Below are 8,534 nucleotides of genomic sequence, written 5' to 3'. Positions count from 1 at the left end.
AAAAGGAAAGAAGAAGGCGCCACAAATAGTGCACGATCAATGGGATTTGGGATGACACACATATGATTGTACTTACTAGAAGTAAGGCACTTGAGAAGTGCTACAAATACGATCTGGACTCTTTATAGCTGCCCAGCTAGCTATCCTCTCGTATCTCCTCCAATAGGATTATACTCCAAATCCGATATCATTGGGGTAACGTGTTAACAACCCAGTGTTGTTAGTCCAAAAGAGGTCTCTCACAGATGGCTGAGCTCACAATGTAGCACTTCTCAAGTGCCTTACTTCTAGTAAGTACAATCATATGTGTGTCTGATCCCAAATCCCATTGATCGTGCACTATTTGTGGCGCCGCCTTCTTTCCTTTTTCTTGTACTACTGCAGAGCTTTGCTTATGTGCCGATATGTTTTGGAAGGAGTCTAGCAGCCTCACACTACCCCAATCTTGGGACTTATAATTTATCAGCCGGAGACCTCAACACTGTTGGAGATATATTGGACTTCATCTTTGAACATTTGTATGATACCCACCTCCTGCTTGGAGACACGGTTATATAATTTGTTTTTTTATATCACTGTATAGCACAATTGTTGCACTGTTATCTATAGTCATTTTTATCTATATGTGATTATATTTACATTGATATACATTAATCACAATATATTTTTCTGTTATTAGTTGCAGATATATTTACAGGGAATCAACACGGATTATTTATGGAAATCACCTTTATGGTGATATCTTAGTTAAATGCACATTTAATGCAATTATATTACATTACACATTATAGCGTTCAATTTCCAAGCAGTCAGCTTCAGAGAAGTTAGATTTTGATGTTTGAAGGGACCCTGTATCAGAAGGTCCTGTTTCAGAGGTAGAGACCAAGGTGGACAGGATGACAAGTCCACCAGGTCTGCATACCAAGTCCTGCGTGGCCACGCAGGTGCCATTAGAATCACTGATGCTCTCTCTTGTTTGATTCTGGCAATCAATCGAGGAAGTAACGGGAAGGGTGGAAACACGTAAGCCATCCTGAAGTCCCAAGGTGCTGTCAGAGCATCTATCAGGACTGCTCCTGGATCCCTGGATCTGGACCAGTAACGAGGAAGCTTGGCGTTCTGTCGAGACGCCATGAGATCTATCTCTGGTTTGCCCCAACGTCGAAGTATTTGGGCAAAGACCTCCGGATGAAGTTCCCACTCCCCCGGATGAAAAGTCTGACGACTTAAGAAATCCGCCTCCCAGTTCTCCACTCCCGGGATGTGGATTGCTGACAGGTGGCAAGAGTGAGACTCTGCCCAGCGAATTATCTTTGATACTTCCATCATAGCTAGGGAGCTTCTTGTCCCTCCCTGATGGTTGATGTAAGCTACAGTCGTGATGTTGTCCGACTGAAACCTGATGAACCCCCGAGTTGTCAACTGGGGCCAAGCCAGGAGGGCATTGAGAACTGCTCTCAATTCCAGAATGTTTATTGGCAGGAGACTCTCCTCCTGACTCCATTGTCCCTGAGCCTTCAGAGAATTCCAGACGGCACCCCAACCTAGAAGGCTGGCGTCTGTTGTTACAATTGTCCAGTCTGGTCTGCTGAATGGCATCCCCCTGGACAGATGTGGCCGAGAAAGCCACCATAGAAGAGAATTTCTGGTCTCTTGATCCAGATTCAGAGAAGGGGATAAGTCTGAGTAATCCCCATTCCACTGACTTAGCATGCACAGTTGCAGTGGTCTGAGGTGTAAGCGTGCAAAGGGTACTATGTCCATTGCCGCTACCATTAAGCCGATTACCTCCATGCATTGAGCCACTGACGGGTGTTGAATGGAATGAAGGGTGCGGCAAGCACTTTGAAGTCTTGTTAGCCTGTCCTCTGTCAGGTAAATCTTCATTTCTACAGAATCTATAAGAGTCCCCAGGAAGGGAACTCTTGTGAGTGGAACGAGTGAACTTTTCTTTTCGTTCACCTTCCATCCATGTGACCTTAGAAATGCCAGCACTAACTCTGTATGAGACTTGGCAGTTTGAAAGCTTGAAGCTTGTATCAGAATGTCGTCTAGGTATGGAGCTACCGAGATTCCCCGCGGTCTTAGTACCGCCAGAAGAGCACCCAGAACCTTTGTGAAGATTCTTGGAGCTGTAGCCAATCCGAATGGAAGAGCCACAAACTGGTAATGCCTGTCTAGGAAGGCAAACCTTAGGTACCGATAATGATCTTTGTGAATCGGTATGTGAAGGTAAGCATCTTTTAAATCTACAGTGGTCATGTACTGACCCTCTTGGATCATAGGTAAAATTGTCCGAATAGTCTCCATCTTGAACGATGGAACTCTTAGGAATTTGTTTAGGATCTTTAAGTCCAGGATTGGTCTGAAAGTTCCCTCTTTTTTGGGAACCACAAACAGATTTGAGTAAAACCCCTGTCCCTGTTCCGATCGTGGAACTGGATGGATTACTCCCATTAACAAGAGCTCTTGTACGCAGCGTAGAAACGCCTCTTTCTTTGTCTGGATTGTTGACAATCTTGACAGATGAAATCTCTCTCTTGGAGGAGAGTATTTGAAGTCCAGAAGGTATCCCTGAGATATTATCTCTAGCGCCCAGGGATCCTGAACATCTCTTGCCCAAGCCTGGGCGAAGAGAGAAAGTCTGCCCCCCACTAGATCCGATCCCGGATCGGGGGCCCTCAATTCATGCTGTTTTAGGGGCAGCAGCAGGTTTCCTAGTCTGCTTGCCCTTGTTCCAGGACTGGTTAGGTTTCCAGCCTTGTCTGTAGCGAGCAACAGCTCCTTCCTGTTTTGGTGCAGAGGAAGTTGATGCTGCTCCTGCTTTGAAATTACGAAAGGAACGAAAATTAGACTGTCTAGTCTTGGCTTTGGCTTTGTCCTGAGGCAGGGCATGGCCTTTACCTCCTGTAATGTCAGCGATAATCTCTTTCAACCCGGGCCCGAATAAGGTCTGCCCTTTGAAAGGTATATTAAGCAATTTAGACTTAGAAGTAACATCAGCTGACCAGGATTTTAGCCACAGCGCCCTGCGTGCCTGAATGGCGAATCCTGAATTCTTCGCCGTAAGTTTAGTAAGATGTACTACGGCCTCCGAAATGAATGAATTAGCTAGTTTAAGGACTCTAAGCCTGTCCGTAATGTCGTCCAGAGTAGCTGAACCAATGTTCTCTTCCAGAGACTCAATCCAGAATGCCGCTGCAGCCGTGATCGGCGCAATGCATGCAAGGGGTTGCAATATAAAACCTTGTTGAACAAACATTTTCTTAAGGTAACCCTCTAATTTTTTATCCATTGGATCTGAAAAAGCACAGCTATCCTCCACCGGGATAGTGGTACGCTTAGCTAAGGTAGAAACTGCTCCCTCCACCTTAGGGACCGTTTGCCATAAGTCCCTTGTGGTGGCGTCTATTGGAAACATTTTTCTAAATATCGGAGGGGGTGAGAACGGCACACCGGGTCTATCCCACTCCTTAGTAACAATTTCAGTAAGTCTCTTAGGTATAGGAAAAACCTCAGTACTCGTCGGTACCGCAAAATATTTATCCAACCTACACATTTTCTCTGGTATTGCAACTGTGTTACAATCATTCAGAGCCGCTAACACCTCCCCTAGTAATACACGGAGGTTTTCCAGTTTAAATTTAAAATTTGAAATATCTGAATCCAGTCTGTTTGGATCAGAACCGTCACCCACAGAATGAAGCTCTCCGTCCTCATGTTCTGCCACCTGTGACGCAGTGTCTGACATGGCCCTAATATTATCAGCGCACTCTGTTCTCACCCCAGAGTGATCACGCTTACCTCTTAGCTCTGGTAATTTAGCCAAAACCTCAGTCATAACAGTAGCCATATCCTGTAATGTGATTTGTAATGGCCGCCCAGATGTACTCGGCGCTACAATATCACGCACCTCCCTCTGAGCGGGAGATGTAGGTACTGACACGTGAGGCGAGTTAGTCGGCATAACTCTCCCCTCGTTGTTTGGTGAAATTTGTTCAATTTGTACAGATTGACTTTTATTTAAAGTAGCATCAATACAGTTAGTACATAAATTTCTATTGGGCTCCACTTTGGCATTGCAACAAATGACACAGGTATCATCCTCTGAATCAGACATGTTTAACACACTAGCAAATAAACTTGTAACTTGGAAATACAATTCAATTAGAATAATATTAAAACGTACTGTGCCTTTAAGAAGCACAGAAGATCTATGACAGTTGAAAATTAATAAATTGAAACAGTTATAGCCTCAATCCTTGTAAATAACACAACTTTAGCAAAGGTTTAATCCCATTAGCAAAGATAACAAATTCTGAAAGCAGGAAACAAATTACAGAATAAACGTTTTTTATCTCAGTCAAACTATAATTCTCACAGCTCTGCTGAGAGAAATTACCTCCCTCAAAATAAGTTTTGAAGACCCCTGAGCTCTGTAGAGATGAACCGGATCATGCAGGGAATACAATGAGTTGCTGACTGAAATATTTGATGTGTAGAAAAAGCGCCAAAAAACGGCCCCTCCCCCTCACACACAGCAGTGAGGGAGAACAGAAACTGTCAGAAAACAGATTAAGCAACTGCCAAGTGGAAAAATAGTGCCCAAACATTTATTCACTCAGTACCTCAGTAAATGAAAACGATTTTACATTCCAGCAAAAACGTTAAACATAATCTCTAGTTATTAAACAGCTTTATGTATTTCTTACAGTGTAATTCTAGTGAAGTACCATTCCCCAGAATACTGAAGTGTAAAGTATACATACATGACATTATATCGGTATGGCAGGATTTTCTCATCAATTCCATTGTCAGAAAATAAAAACTGCTACATACCTCTATGCAGATTCATCTGCCCGCTGTCCCCTGATCTGAAGTTTACCTCTCCTCAGATGGCCGAGAAACAGCAATATGATCTTAACTACTCCGGCTAAAATCATAACAAAAACTCTGGTAGATTCTTCTTCAAACTCTGCCAGAGAGATAATAACACACTCCGGTGCTATTTTAAAATAACAAACTTTTGATTGAAGATATAAAACTAAGTATAATCACCATAGTCCTCTCACACATCCTATCTAGTCGTTGGGTGCAAGAGAATGACTGGGAGTGACGTAGAGGGGAGGAGCTATATGCAGCTCTGCTGGGTGAATCCTCTTGCACTTCCTGTTGGGGAGGAGTAATATCCCAGAAGTAATGATGACCCGTGGACTGATCACACTTAACAGAAGAAAAGGAAAGAAGAAGGCGCCACAAATAGTGCACGATCAATGGGATTTGGGATGACACACATATGATTGTACTTACTAGAAGTAAGGCACTTGAGAAGTGCTACAAATACGATCTGGACTCTTTATAGCTGCCCAGCTAGCTATCCTCTCGTATCTCCTCCAATAGGATTATACTCCAAATCCGATATCATTGGGGTAACGTGTTAACAACCCAGTGTTGTTAGTCCAAAAGAGGTCTCTCACAGATGGCTGAGCTCACAATGTAGCACTTCTCAAGTGCCTTACTTCTAGTAAGTACAATCATATGTGTGTCTGATCCCAAATCCCATTGATCGTGCACTATTTGTGGCGCCGCCTTCTTTCCTTTTTCTTGTACTACTGCAGAGCTTTGCTTATGTGCCGATATGTTTTGGAAGGAGTCTAGCAGCCTCACACTACCCCAATCTTGGGACTTATAATTTATCAGCCGGAGACCTCAACACTGTTGGAGATATATTGGACTTCATCTTTGAACATTTGTATGATACCCACCTCCTGCTTGGAGACTCGGTTATATAATTTGTTTTTTTATATCACTGTATAGCACAATTGTTGCACTGTTATCTATAGTCATTTTTATCTATATGTGATTATATTTACATTGATATACATTAATCACAATATATTTTTCTGTTATTAGTTGCAGATATATTTACAGGGAATCAACACGGATTATTTATGGAAATCACCTTTATGGTGATATCTTAGTTAAATGCACATTTAATGCAATTATATTACATTACACATTATATTGCACTTTTTTTTTCACAAATAGGCGCCTTTAACACATTCAGTTTGACAGTTTATGGGTGTTAGTGTACTTTATAGCACTTTAGTTATGAGTTTTATGCTACGACGTTGTACCATAAAACTCTTAACTACTGACTTTAGAATGAGTTAGGGATCTTGGAGGTAGAGGGTGTACCGCTCACTTTTTGGCTACCCAGGAAAGACTCGTAATACCGGCGCTATGGAAGACCCATAGAAAAAAGACTTTACGAAGTTTATGTAAGACGTTTTGCGGTAAGGCCAAAAAAGTGTGCGGTGCCCCTAAACCTGCAAGACTCTTAATACCAGCGGTAGTGTAAAAGCAGCGTTAGGACCTGTTAACGCTGCTTTTTCAGCCTAACACAAAACTCGAAATCTAGCGGAATATATGCAAAAATTTTACATAGAACAGGTAGGAAGTATATAATCAACCATGACAGGTGCATTCTGTTTTGAGATATGTAGAGAGGGATCTCTTAAGGGATATTAGGCATGGGGAAGGTTTTAAAGTGTGCGGGAGGTCATTCCATAACTGTGGCACTCTGTAGGAAAAGGAGGATTGAGCTGCTTTCTTTTTGTATTGAGGCAAACTAAATAATGTGCTGGTACTGGATTGGAGGTTATAGGAGGGGGGAATAGCAGGGGAGAGCATTCTGCTCAGGTAGGGTGGGAGCTTCCCAGAAAGGCTCTTAAACACAAGGCAGGAAAGATGGATGGAGCGTCTGGTTTCCAGCGACAGTCAGTTTAGTTCTTTTAGCATGTCACAATGGTGGGTCCTGTAGTTACATTGTAGCACAAAGCGGCAGAACGAGTTATACAATGTATTAGTTTATTAAGGTGAGTTTGTGGTGCAGGTGCATATACTACGTCCCCGTAATCCATGATAGGCATCAGCATTTGCTATACAATCTTTTCTTTTTCTGTAGGGCTGAGGCAAGATTTGTTTCTGTACAGGGCACCTAATTTTGGATAAAGTTTAGATGCAAGTTTTTCTATGTGGAGGCCAAAAGATAGATTAGGGTCTAACAACATACCCAAGTATTTGAAAGAGTGGACTGCGGTAAGCGTGCAATTGGATTTTGTTTTGATGCGTAGATGGGAATTTTGTAATTTGTGTAATTTAGGACCCGTTTCAAAGATCATTGTGACAGTTTTGTCAGTGTTTAGGAGAGTTTGTTTTTTGAGATACACTTTTCAACCTCTGTGAACTGGTCTTGGAGCACTGCTTCAAGCTGCGGCAGATCAGATTTGTTTGCACAGATTACCGTGTCATCTGCGTACATTGTGTACAGTTGAGGATTTGCAGACATTAAGCAGATCATTTATAAATAATGTAAATAGTAGGGGGCCGATAAAGGAACCTTGGGGAACACCACACATAAGTGGAAGAGGGAGTCACTGTTAGAAATGGAGACATATTGTGATCGATCCGATAAATATGATCTAAACCAGGTTAACGGACGATCAGCAATACCAGAGTTTTTTAGTTTGAGCAGTAGTATGTCGTGGTCTACTGTGTCAAAAACCTTTGCAAAATCAAGTAAAATAGCTCCAGTTAAGTCTCCTTGTTCCATGCCAGTTTGGATGTTGTTGCAAACTTTTAGGAGGCAGTTGTAGTGGAGTGATTTGGTCGAAAACCTGATTGATCAGGGGTCAGATAGTTAGAAAGTTGGTAATACTCGCATAATTGCGTATGGACGCATTTTTCTAAGATTTTTGACAATACTGGGAGCAATGATATATGGCGATAGTTAGAAACCAAGGTTAACTCCCCACTTGGAATAGGCACTACTCTTGCAGTTTTCCAGAGTTTGGGTATGTATCCAGACATCAAGGATTTGTTAATTAGGGTTGTGACAGGCTTAGCAATTGCCGGCGCACTGAGCTTCAACAGCATTGCTGGGATTTGATCAGGTCCTGACTGGTTTTTCATTTTTAGATTATTAAGGTGTTTTTTAATGACATCGATGGGTACAGGTCTAATATTGAACTTCTCTATATTGGGTCTTTGCTGTTTTAGTGGGGCCTGATCCACATTTGTAGTTTCAGGATGCGTGCCATTTATTAGTTTGTCAATCAGGGTGGTGGAGCATTCGACAAAATAATTGTTAAAGGCATTTGCAACTTCTAAGGGGAGTTGCAGGTTTTGGTTATCCACATTGACAGTGGAGGGTTGGGAGTGGATTGGTGGATTTTGTAAGTTATTTACGAGTTTCCCAAACTTTCTAGGGTTAGATATGTTATTGTTCAGATTTTCACAGAAATATTAGGCCTTGGCCAATTTTGTTTGTTTAGTTTATATATTTTGCCATTGTCTATATGCACAGTGATTGTTCATAGAGCCAGTATGCTTGAACTTGGACCACAATGAATCCCAAAACTGGTACATTTGAATGAGGTCAGCTGTGATCCAATTCAAGTGTGCTCCTTTTACTCTCACCTTACGCAGCGGGGCATGTAAATTCCAAACTTGTAGGAGTTCAGACTGAAAGA

Source organism: Bombina bombina, chromosome 3 (assembly GCF_027579735.1).
Source record: "Bombina bombina isolate aBomBom1 chromosome 3, aBomBom1.pri, whole genome shotgun sequence".
NCBI lineage: Eukaryota > Metazoa > Chordata > Amphibia > Anura > Bombinatoridae > Bombina > Bombina bombina.
Note: the sequence above shows the minus strand (reverse complement) of the source record.